Below are 11,710 nucleotides of genomic sequence, written 5' to 3' on the forward strand. Positions count from 1 at the left end.
GAAGCAAGCACCCAATTATCCATATCATTATTATTTCCTTGAGGACTTAAAAAGAAGAATCACCGGTTGTAATCGAGTCTGACTCGACGATGATAGAAGCAGCTAGCAAGATTAGTTTGTTGTCGGGTATGTGGTATAAAATGGGCATGGTTTTTTTTGCTTTGTTGTCTTAAAGAAAGGGTTTTTTGCCAGTAAGTTTTTTAAATCAATCGGTACATGAAAGCAGCAATCTCAGTATCGGTGACGGTGAGCTATATGCCGTGACAATCACTGATACGTGCGTTCTGATGGTTAAGTTTTTCAGATTTAGTCATTTTAAGATGATTTAAATTTTGTATTTACGTAAGTTACCAACATGGAGCGTTGGATCAGTCGGAGAGATCAATTTGTGTGTCTTGTTTTTAGTCCAATCGAACTTGTGCTCTATCTGTATTGCATCTGTTGGGTGTCTGTTTTTTGTGTCTAGTGTTGCCCAGTCAACTTCCCTTCCTTTGTTTAGTTATTTTTGTGTCTTGTTTTTTATCCAATCGAATCTGTTCTCTATTGGTAGTGTATCCGTTGGGTGTTTTGTTTAGTTATTTTTGTGTTTAGTATTGTCCAATCAACTCCTAAGTTTTTACTATTTTTTGGCGGGTTGTCCATTCGAATTGCCGCCGGAATATGGAGGTGATAAGAACAATAATAATAGCCTACTATAAGCATGCCTGCTATTGGGCTAGGTCAGATGGTCATTGTCCGTCCTCGGCCTTCCCGAAATACTGGGCTAGGCCGTAGCATTGGGCCACTAGCGTTGGCCCAGTGTACGGAACGTTGGGTTAAAATGATTCAGTTCAGTCTGGTCCATCTCGGGCATTGCAGCCCGGGAGGCTATACATCGCCCGGCTACAAACGACGAATCCATCGCCTGAAGAGTTCTAGCGTGGGTTCGTGATGTAAATTCGGCCCATTATTGTTTTTCCATCTAGTGCCCTGTTTTTCTCTTTTATTTATCACGGTTCAAGGATGCTGCTACTCTCGATGGGCTGCTGCCAGGCTGGAGCTGGCTCACCATATGGGAGGCAACGTGCATGTTCCAGCTACGCTAGTCCCATCATTTCCGGCGTGTCTTCGTGTGCTGGCGTTGCATCGATGTGTCATTTTCTTTTCTACTTTTTTTCTACCATTACTAGTTTCCTTTTCTCCCATCGTTACTAATTTTTTTCGTCTTATTTTTTTCTTCTATTCCTAAGTAGATGGTTCCTTTATTTTCTAACCTGTATCATTCTTCTTTGTTTTCTATATGAACATAAATTCATAATTAATTCTTTAGAAAAGGAGGGTATCTCACATGTTTGTTTTTCCTCTTTTATTTTTTATTTTTCATTCCTTTCCTTCCACTTTTTCCTTGCATTCTTTCTTTTTTTTCCTTGCATTCTTTCTTTTTTTTCCTTCCGTTATTTTTTTCTCTCTTTTAATATGTTTTTCTTCTATTTTTCTTTTCCCTTTTTATTTTCAATTTTGTTCATTATATTTTACATTGAAATGTTTGTTATTATATATATATGACTATATTGTAGATGTATTTATCTTTATTTTATCTACATGTAACTAATTTATTCGCAATACCAAATTATTTGTTCGCTTCGTAGATTAAATTGTTCCGTAACACTGACCCGTTTATTCGTGACATTTAGTTTTCATTACATACCCTATACAATTCAATGTTCGCGATGTGTAATATTTTGTTCGTTGTATATTATTATTTGTTCGTTATATTTAACTTTTGTTCGTAGAAAATAAAATTTATTCGTGTTTTTAAAATATTTGTTCCCAGTTTTCAAAAATTAAGTATTTAGTATTTTAGACAAGTGTGGTCTTGATTTGAAGATTTTATCATAAAAAAGGTAATGGTGGTATTTAACATTAATTTGGATGCTCGGTTTATTGTTTATAGCTTTTTTTAATTTAAGATTTGCATACATGTGAATGATGTCATCACTTTTATTTATTTCTGTACGCATGCACATGCACAGATTCTCTCCCTCCTATTACATATTTTTTTCTATTTAAAATAATAGTCGAGAGTAGTCAAACGTAAATAGGCCGGCCTAAAATTACCGACTACCGCTAGAATTCATATACTTTTGGGTGATGGTTGATAGATAACCGCACCCCATTGCAGCAGCCCGTCTTCACTCGCAGGCGCGCTTGGTAGCCACACCGGGTGCGCTATGTTGGAAATATGCCCTAGAATCAATTATATTTCTTTGTATTCATGATTAATAAAGTGTATCTTGAATATTCATGGATGACAACTTGTATTGATTAATGTTTATGTGAATTATTTATGAAACTCTATACTTGTATGAATATTTTAAAATATTCCTAGTCGGAGTTCATGTGAGGACACACAAGAATATTAGATTAGCACATGTATTAGTTGATCGACTACGTTTCACAAGTCATGGACATGGAGATGTCAAACTAATAATGTGGGCTTATGTGAGACATGAGACTGAACTGACCTAACACGAGATGACGACTTCTCATTACACAATATGTATGCTGTGTCCTAAGACCTGAGATCGTCGTATATACTCAAGATGTGAACCGACTTACTTAGAAGCCATCAAACGTTGCACCGTAACAGGATAGTCATAAAGGTGGCTTTCGGGTCTGTTAAGAAGCATGCTGTGAGAAATAGTCGGTCAAGATGGGATTTGCCCCTCTCTACGAGAGAGATATCTCTGGACCCCTCGAGTGATTCAGATCAAGAAATGCATGGCCATGCTGGGGTTAAGAGTTAACCAAGTATTCCGAATCACAGGATCGAGAAAGAGTGGTCGGCTTCAAGCAAGACCAAATATCATGAGGCAAATGGAACAGCATGTATAAGATTGTGACGGCTCGACAGATATGATTCACACGTGCTTAGGAGTTGACACGTCTTGCTAGAGACCGCTATCAACTATTGGCCAGTAGGAGTACTGGACTATGTCTATTCACGCGTGAGCCCATAGGGTCACACACTTAAGGGTCAGAAGCTTAATGAGAATGAGATCCAAATTAGACTGGGCTTAGATGCACTAATGGGCTTCAGTTGGCCCATTAGGAGATGCCTAAGGTGCGGCCCATGGAAGCCCACCTAAGGGACGACCAAAGGAGCTATAAATACAGGTGTGGGGCGGGTACTGTTCACGTTAATAGTATCGGTGATGCTACAGTAACCCTAGCCGCCCCCTCCTCCCTGCTTTGCTTCATTGTGCATCTAGCCCTAGTTCGTTCTCGCGGATCTAGCAATCCGGAGTGCGAAGCTTCTTTCCGTACGTGTGGACTTTGTGGAGGTGCTGCGCTTGCTGCATAAGGATGAGCCGTTCGTGAGGAGGTTCACGCAACTGCACTGCCGGCTTCCATCTGCACTACACCGACGTGCTACAGAAGTTCCGCAACCGCGCGTCTAATGGTAATCCCGTGATCTATAACTGCAGTAATCCTGGTTTATGTGGTAGAAAATTTTTATTTTGCTACCCCCATATTCCTTCAGCGGTATCAAGAGCCAGTGCTGTGTCGTTATAGATTCGGATATGTGCATATGGAGATATGCGTAGTTTCAGATCGATCTATGACTTAGTTTCATAAACTAGCTGCGAAGGTTGTGCAACGACATACTCCTACCGGTCGGTTTTCTGCCATCGGAGTTAAGTGATGCACATAAACCCGGTTGCTGCGGTTGGAGATCAATGTGATTGGTCGAATCGAAACCTAGGGCATAAGTCAGATGCATGAGATGCATAGAGCAGTAAATTGGATCTACTGCAATTCTGTTTTGTTGCAAAAGCATGTTTTACAGTAAAACAGTCATAACTTTTGCATACGAACTCGGATTTAGGCGAATTTTAAATCGATTTGTATCTACAGAAAAAGTTAAACTTCATTTAGAATTGTGTTGCTGTTTTCACAAAATTTAGATTTGCGAAATTCGGCCCAGAAGATAGAGTTTTCGGCGTTTTATGTTTGGACGTTGGAATCGCATAACTTTGTTTTGCAGGTTTTGTGATCGGTATAGCCCCTATGTGTATGTGATGCATGTGTGTAATTGTTTCATGACCTGCGTGTCGTGATTATGACAATTCGACCGGAGCCACATGAATTGTTGCATTTGATGTACTGGCCTGCGTGCCAACCTGTTATGATCCAAGTCGTGAATGTAATTTTATTTACTAGCTATTAGGTGTATTAGCCAGTTCTAGTTCCTGGAGTTTTCATCACATGAAGGATGGTGCACATGTACATGGAGATGGAGATCAACATGGTGAACAAAGTTCCATGAAGATGGAGATCTATATGGCGAACAAGTTCTATGGAGATGAAGATCACCATAAGAACAAGGGCCATACTGATTCACAATTATGTGCTTGCCGTTCTTGACGTTTTACTACTACGTGCGTCATAGTAGAAGTAGAACGATCTCTCACAAATTTTGAACTATCATGCACTACCAACTAAACCTTGCACTGTCTCATGTCTTGTACGATTGGTGGTGGGTCTATGAAATTAGGGCGCCACTGGTTTTCCTTGACTAGACAGGCTGTATCGGATACATGCACGCATAAAGGGTTGGTTAGCTTGACAAGGTCATCTTAACGGTTAAGGACCTTGGGGTATAAAGGTTGGGAGCGAGACAAGGAGTGTCACCCAACAACAAGAGTCATATGTGATATGATTAGCAAAAAGTTGCTTACCGATCTATCTAGTCTTCTAGCGGTGATGCTAAAGCTCACTAGTTGACTTGATAGTTATGGGTCTTGAATCGCTAAGAATCAATAGAGGGATATTGATTTTAGTGGGAGTAAATTCTGTTAATTGCTTAATGTCATTTACTCCATCGTGAATACGTTTGTCTTAGTATTTTGCATTATTATTTTATTGTAGATCATGGTCCGCAATAACGCCCAATCCTTTTCATTGCGTTCGGTCCTTGAGAAAGACAAACTGAATGGGACTAACTATGCGGGTTGGATCTGCAACCTAAGAATTGTTCTCAAGGCAGAGAAAAAGGAAGATGTTCTGGATACCCCATTACCAGAAGAGCCTGCTGATGATGCACCTGCTGGGGAAAAGACTGCTTATAGAAAGACTTGTGACAACAACCTTGAAATAAGCTGCCTTATGCTCGCTTTGCATGGAACCTGACATACAGATGCAGTTCGAGACAAACCATGAGGCACACGATATGATTGTGGCGCTTCAGGACATGTTTGAAACTCAGGCCAGGACTGAAAGGTTCAATATGTCCAAGGCCCTTGTCAAGAGCAAGCTGGCAGAAGGCGCTGCAGTGGGTCCGCATGTAATCAAGATGGTTCGTTACACACAGAGGTTGGAGAAGCTGGGCTTCCCAATTGGCCAAGAGTTGGCCACTGATTTTATTCTTGCCTCTTTACCGCCAAGCTATGGGAACTTCATCTCGAACTACCATATGCATGGGGCTGAAAAGGGCCTGACTCAACTGTATGGCATGCTCAAGACAGCAGAGAGTGACATCAAGAAGAGCACAAGCGGCGGCCATGTGATGGCTGTCCAGAACAAGCCTGCTTTCAAGAAGAAAGATTCTTCTTGGAAGAAGAAGGGCAAGGCTAAGGTTGCGAACCCTAAGCCAACCTTGCACCCAAGGCTAAACCTGTACCAACTACATATAATGAGTGTTTTCATTGTCACGAGAAGGGACACTGGAAGAGGAATTGCAAGCTGTACCTCGCCTCGTTGAAGAACTATTCTTCCACCTCAGATACGCTTGTTATTCATATTACAGAAATATTTCTCGCTGACTCTTGTGTTAATTCTTGGGTATTTAATATCAGATCGGTTGCTTACATATGCAATTCGATGCAGGGACTAACAAAGAGTAGAAGCGTTAGAAGAGGAGAAGTTGACTTCCGCGTCGGCAATAATGCAAGAGTTGCTGCTGTGGCCGTCGGGATGATGCAACTTCACCTACCGTTAGGATTTGTCTTGGAGCTTAGTAATTATTATTTTGTTCCTAGTTGGAGTCGAAACATTCTGTCTCCTTCATGTTTGATGAAGAATGGTTATTTTTTTGCGAGTGAAAATATTGGTTGTGCTATCTCTAAGAATAATATGTTTGTGGCTTTTGCGTCCATTGTGAATGGGCTATTTGTTTTAAATCTTGATGATTCATCTATCTATAATATTAATGCTAAAAGGCCTCGGCTTGCTGATTTGAATCCTACCTACATGTGGCATTATCGTCTCGGTCATATAAGCCAGAAACGCATGAAGAAACTCTATTCGGATGGACTTCTAACTTCGTTTGATTTTGAGTCATACGAGACATGCGAAGCTTGTTTGCTAGGCAAGATGACCAAGACGCCATTCACAGGTTTTCCAGAGAGAGCATCTGACTTACTAGAACTCATACATACTGATGTATGTGGACCAATGAGCTTGACTGCTAGAGGTGGATTCCAATACTTCATAACTTTCACTAATGACTTGAGTAGATATGACTATATCTACTTGATGAAGCATAAGTCTGAAACTTTTGAAAAGTTCAAAAAAATTCAGAGTGAAGTTGAAAATCAGTGTGCCAAGAAAATTAAAACTTTACGATCTGATCGTGGAGCCGAATATCTGAGCCACGAGTTTAGCAATCATCTAAAGAGTTGCGGAATTGTTCCACAACTTATGCCGCCTGGAACACCTCAGAGAAACAGTGTGTTTGAGCGACGTAATCGAACTCTGTTGGACATGGTTCAATCAATGATGAGCCAGTCGGACCTACCGTTATCGTTTTGGGGTTACGCTCTAGAAACAGCAGCTTTCACATTAAACAGGGTACCATCAAAATCCGTAGACAAGACAGCATATGAGATATGGACTGGCAAGACTCCCAGTTTGTCTTTTCTAAAGATTTGGGGTTGTGAAGCATTTGTCAAACGACTCCAGTCTGACAAGCTTGCACCCAAATCGGATAAGTGCATATTTGTGGGATACCCAAAGAAGACCTTAGGGTATTACTTCTACAATCGATCTGAGGGCAAAGTATTTGTCGCTCGAAATGGAGTTTTCCTAAAGAAAGAGTTTCTCAAAGGAGAGAAAAGTGGAAGAACGGTGCAACTCGAAGAAGTTCGAGATGAGCCAATAGGACAAGACTCTACAAATGACGCTAATGTAGCTGAACAAGTTGAGATGCCTATGGCAACAGAAGCACCTCCACAACCACGAAGGTCAGCAAGGCTCCGTACTGCGCGGGAATTATTATTGTTAGACAATGATGAGCCTGCAACATATGCAGAGGCGATGGCAGACCCTGACTCTGAGAAATGGCAAGATGCCATGAAATCCGAAATAGAATCTATGAAGAAAAATCAAGTTTAGAACTTGATAGACCCGCCTGATGGTGTGAGAACCATCGAGTGCAAATGGATCTATAAGAAGAAGAAAGATATGGGTGGAAATGTTCACATCTATAAAGCTCGACTTGTCGCAAAAGGTTTTTAAACAAGTTCAAGGAGTTGACTACGACGAGACTTTCTTGCCTGTGGCGATGCTTAAATCTGTTCGGATTATTCTACCTATTGCTGCATATTTCGATTATGAAATATGGCATATGGTGTCAAAACAGCTTTCCTTAATGGAAATCTGACCGAGGACGTGTATATGATGCAGCCCGAGAGTTTTGTCGATCCGACCAATGCTGGAAAGATATGCAAGCTTGAAAAATCCATTTATGGATTAAAGCAAGCATCTTGGAGTTGGAATATTCGTTTTGATGAAGTAGTCAAAGGGTTTGGCTTCATTAAAAATACAGAAGAAGCTTGTGTTTACAAGAAGAAAAGTGGGAGCTATGTTGTATTTCTAATCCTGTATATAGATGACATACTGCTGATTGGAAATAATATTCCTATGCTTGAGTCTGTAAAGACTTCATTGAAAAATAATTTTTTATGAAGGATTTAGGCGAAGCAGCATACATTCTGGGTATCAAGATCTATAGAGATAGATCAAAAAAGCTTATAGGATTAAGCCAGGATACTTATATTGACAAAGTGTTGAAACGATTCCACATGGAAGAGGCAAAGAAAGGGTTCTTGTCTATGTCACATGGCATACATCTCAGCAAGACTCAGTGCCCTACGACAACTGATGAGCGGGATCGCATGAGCAAAGTTTCATATGCTTCGGCAATTGGATCTATTATGTATGCAATGATAATTACCCGTCCAGATGTTTCTTATGCTCTAAGCGTTACAAGCAGATACCAGTCTGATCCGGGTGAGAGTCACTGGACAGCTGTGAAGAACATTCTTAAGTACTTAAGAAGAACTAAGAATGTGTTTTTGATTTATGGAGATGAGGAAGAGCTCGTTGTAACGGATTACACCGACTCTAGCTTTCAAACTGACAAAGATGATTCAAAGTCCCAATCAGGTTATGTGTTCACAATAAATGGTGGTGCTGTTAGCTGGAAGAGTTCCAAGCAGGAGACGGTGACCGATTCTACGACAGGAGCTGAGTACATCGCAGCTTCGGAAGTTGCGAAGAAAGGTGTTTGGATAAGGAAGTTCCTTATTGAGCTTGGTGTGTTCCCTAATGCCTCTAGCCCACTGGATCTCTACTGTGACAACAGTGGAGCCATTGCGCATTCCAAGGAGCCCAGGAATCACCAGAAGAGCAAACACGTTATGCGGCGATTTCATCTCATTCTAGAGTTCATCGATCGTGGTGAGATCAAGATATGCAAAATACACACGGACCTGAATATTTCAGATCCATTGACAAAACCCCTTCCACAGCCCAAGTATGAGAGGCACACAAGAGCAATGGGTATTAGATACATTCTAGATTGACTTTAGTGCAAGTGGGAGACTGTTGGAAATATGCCCTACAGGTAATCATATTTCCTTGTATTCATGATTAATAAAGTGTACCTTGAATATTCATGGATGACAACTTGTATTGATTAATGCTTATGTGAAGTATTTATGAAACTCTATACTTGTATAAATATTCTAAAATGTTCGTAGTCGGAGTTCATGTGAGGACACACATGAATATTAGACTAGCACAAGTATTAATTGATTGGCTATGTTTCATAGGTTATGGACATAGGGATGTCAAACTAATAATATGGGCTTATGTGAGACATGAGACTGAACTGACCCAACACGAGATGATGATTTTTCATTATACAATATGTACGCTGTATCCTAAGACCTGATATTGTCGTATATACTCAAGATGTGAACCGACTTACTTAGAAGCCATCAAACACTGCACCGTAACAGGATAAAGGTGGCTTTCGAGTCTGTTAATAAGCATGCTGTGAGACATAATCGGTCAAGATGTGATTTGCCCCTCTCTACGAGAGAGATATCTCTGGGCCCCTCGAGTGATTCGGATCAGGAAATGCATAGCCATACTGGGGTTAAGAGTTAACCAAGTATTCCGAATCACAGGATCGAGAAAGAGTGGTCGGCTTCAAGCAAGACCAAATATCATGAGGCAAAGGGAACAACATGTATAAGATTGTGACGGCTCGACAGATATGATTCGCGCGTGCTTAGGAGTTGTCACGTCTTGCTAGAAACCCCTATCAACTATTGGCCAGTAGGAGTACTGGGCCATGTCTATTCACGCGTGAGCCCATATGGTCACACACTTAAGGGCTAGAAGCCTAATGAGGATGAGATCCAAATTAAACTGGGTTTAGATGCACTAATGGGCTTCAGTTGGCCCATTAGGGGATGCCTAAGGTGGGGCCCATGAAAGCCCACCTAAGGGGCGCCCAAAGGAGCTATAAATACAGTACCGGCGACGCTACAGTAACCCTAGCCGCCCCCTCCTCCCTGCTTCGCTTCCTCGCGTATCTAGCCCTAGTTCGTTCTCGCGGATCTTGCAATCCGGAGTGCGAAGCTTCTTCCCGTACGTGTGGACTTCGTAGAGGTGCTGCGCTTGCTGCACAAGGACGAGCCGTTCGTAGAGGTGCTGCGCTTGCTGCACAAGGACGAGCCGTTCGTGAGGAGGTTCACGCAACTGCACTGCCGGCTTCCATCTGCACTACACCGATGCGCTACAGAAGTTTCGCAACTGCACGTCTAGTGGTAATCCCGTGATCTATAACTGCAGTAATTCTAGTTTATGTGGTAGAAAAATTTTGTTTTGGTACCCCCATATTCCTTCACGCTGCCCCGGAGCAAGCCCCCCGGCCGCTGCCTACGCATTAGCTGGGAGACGGACGGCGTGGGGCTGTAAAACAAGGCTAGGGGCTGGGCTTTTCTTGCGGTCTTCGGTGCCACTTTGCCATCGAGTTCCTGTGCCATGGCTTCCGCCTTCCAGGATTTCTCGTAGCGTGTAAATGCAGAGTACCTCGTCCGAGGCATATACTTCACCTGTCCGCCGTGGCGACGTCGACGGGGGACGTCGCGGTCATCCCCGCGACGCCATCCCCTTGTTTTTTTCTTTTGAAAAGTACCGCGACGGCGACGGCGACGGCGACGCCCTCCTGGCCTGGGGAGCAGGCCCGGATGCAGCTCGCTCTGGAGCTGGGAGCGGAGGCGGTGTGCTAATCGCACGGCGCCGTTGCGCCGGCCGGCAGCTAGCGTCCCACTTCGGTACGGCGTACGCGCACGTCTTGTCGATCTGCACTGCGGCTGTGTTACTTTCCGACACTCACAACGCAACCCCTGCATTGCCTCTACGGCCGACCTGACCTGCCAGTGGTGGCCTTCTGCTGGCTGCGTCCTCCCGAGCATTCTAGCCTTGGCATCGTTCGGACACCTAGACCTGGGACCGGAACGCGCCCGCGCATATGCGATTGCTTTTTCTGCGCGTGTAAACTCTGTACACTGTAACACTGCACGTATGGGGAGTTGGGGACATTGGAGCTGCAGGAGGAAGAAGCTATAGGTTGATGCAAAGTGTGTAGTCAAGAACTCAAGATGTGACACTGAGTAGCCCCCCCCCCCCCCTCGCCCACCCCTGCTCGGGCAACTCGGCGCCGCCCTGCACCACCTCTCCCTCCCCCTCGCCGCTGCCGGAGGGCGCTGCCGGGAAGCCCCGTGCGGCCCTGGTGACGGCGGCGGCGAGGCTCTTCCCCTTGTTGGTCGCGAGCGCGCAGTGCGGGGCTAGTGCTCGCCGCCCTAGCCGTCCCCTGCCACACCCCCTCCAGCTCTCCTTCTCCGGCAAGGTTTCTCGGCCGCCCGCGCGGCCGGGTCTGTACTCCCGAGGGGCAGATCTGGCGGCCCCACCCCTTCGTCCTGCACGCCGGTGGCTCGGGGCCCGCCGCCTTCTCCCTACCCTCCTCCTCCTCCTCCAGCGTCCAAGCTCGGCTTGCCGGCTAGATCTGGACTCCATGGGGGCGGATCTGGCGGCTTCACCTCCCCTTCGCCTCGCGGTGCCGGCCGCTACCGCCCTGGGCCATGCGACTGCTGGTCGGGGCCCGGCGTTGTCGGCGCGTGCCTCCCATCGTCGCGGGCGAGTCCGTCCGGCTCCGCGGCATGTGAGGGCGACTGGCGCTATCGGTGCGCGCCTCCCGTCGTCGCGGCGTGTGGCGGCTGGTGGCGCTGTCGGTGGCTTCTATTCTGCCTGACGGCCGGCGTTGTGCCCACTGCTCGTACTGAGATGTCCAGGGCTCAAGCAGTTGGATTAACGCCGCTTGTTGTCTCGTCTTCAGGATCTCTTGCAAGGGTTCGGAGCGAAAGCTCTGCTCAGT

This window comes from Panicum virgatum, chromosome 1N, assembly GCF_016808335.1.
Source record: "Panicum virgatum strain AP13 chromosome 1N, P.virgatum_v5, whole genome shotgun sequence".
Lineage (NCBI taxonomy): Eukaryota > Viridiplantae > Streptophyta > Magnoliopsida > Poales > Poaceae > Panicum > Panicum virgatum.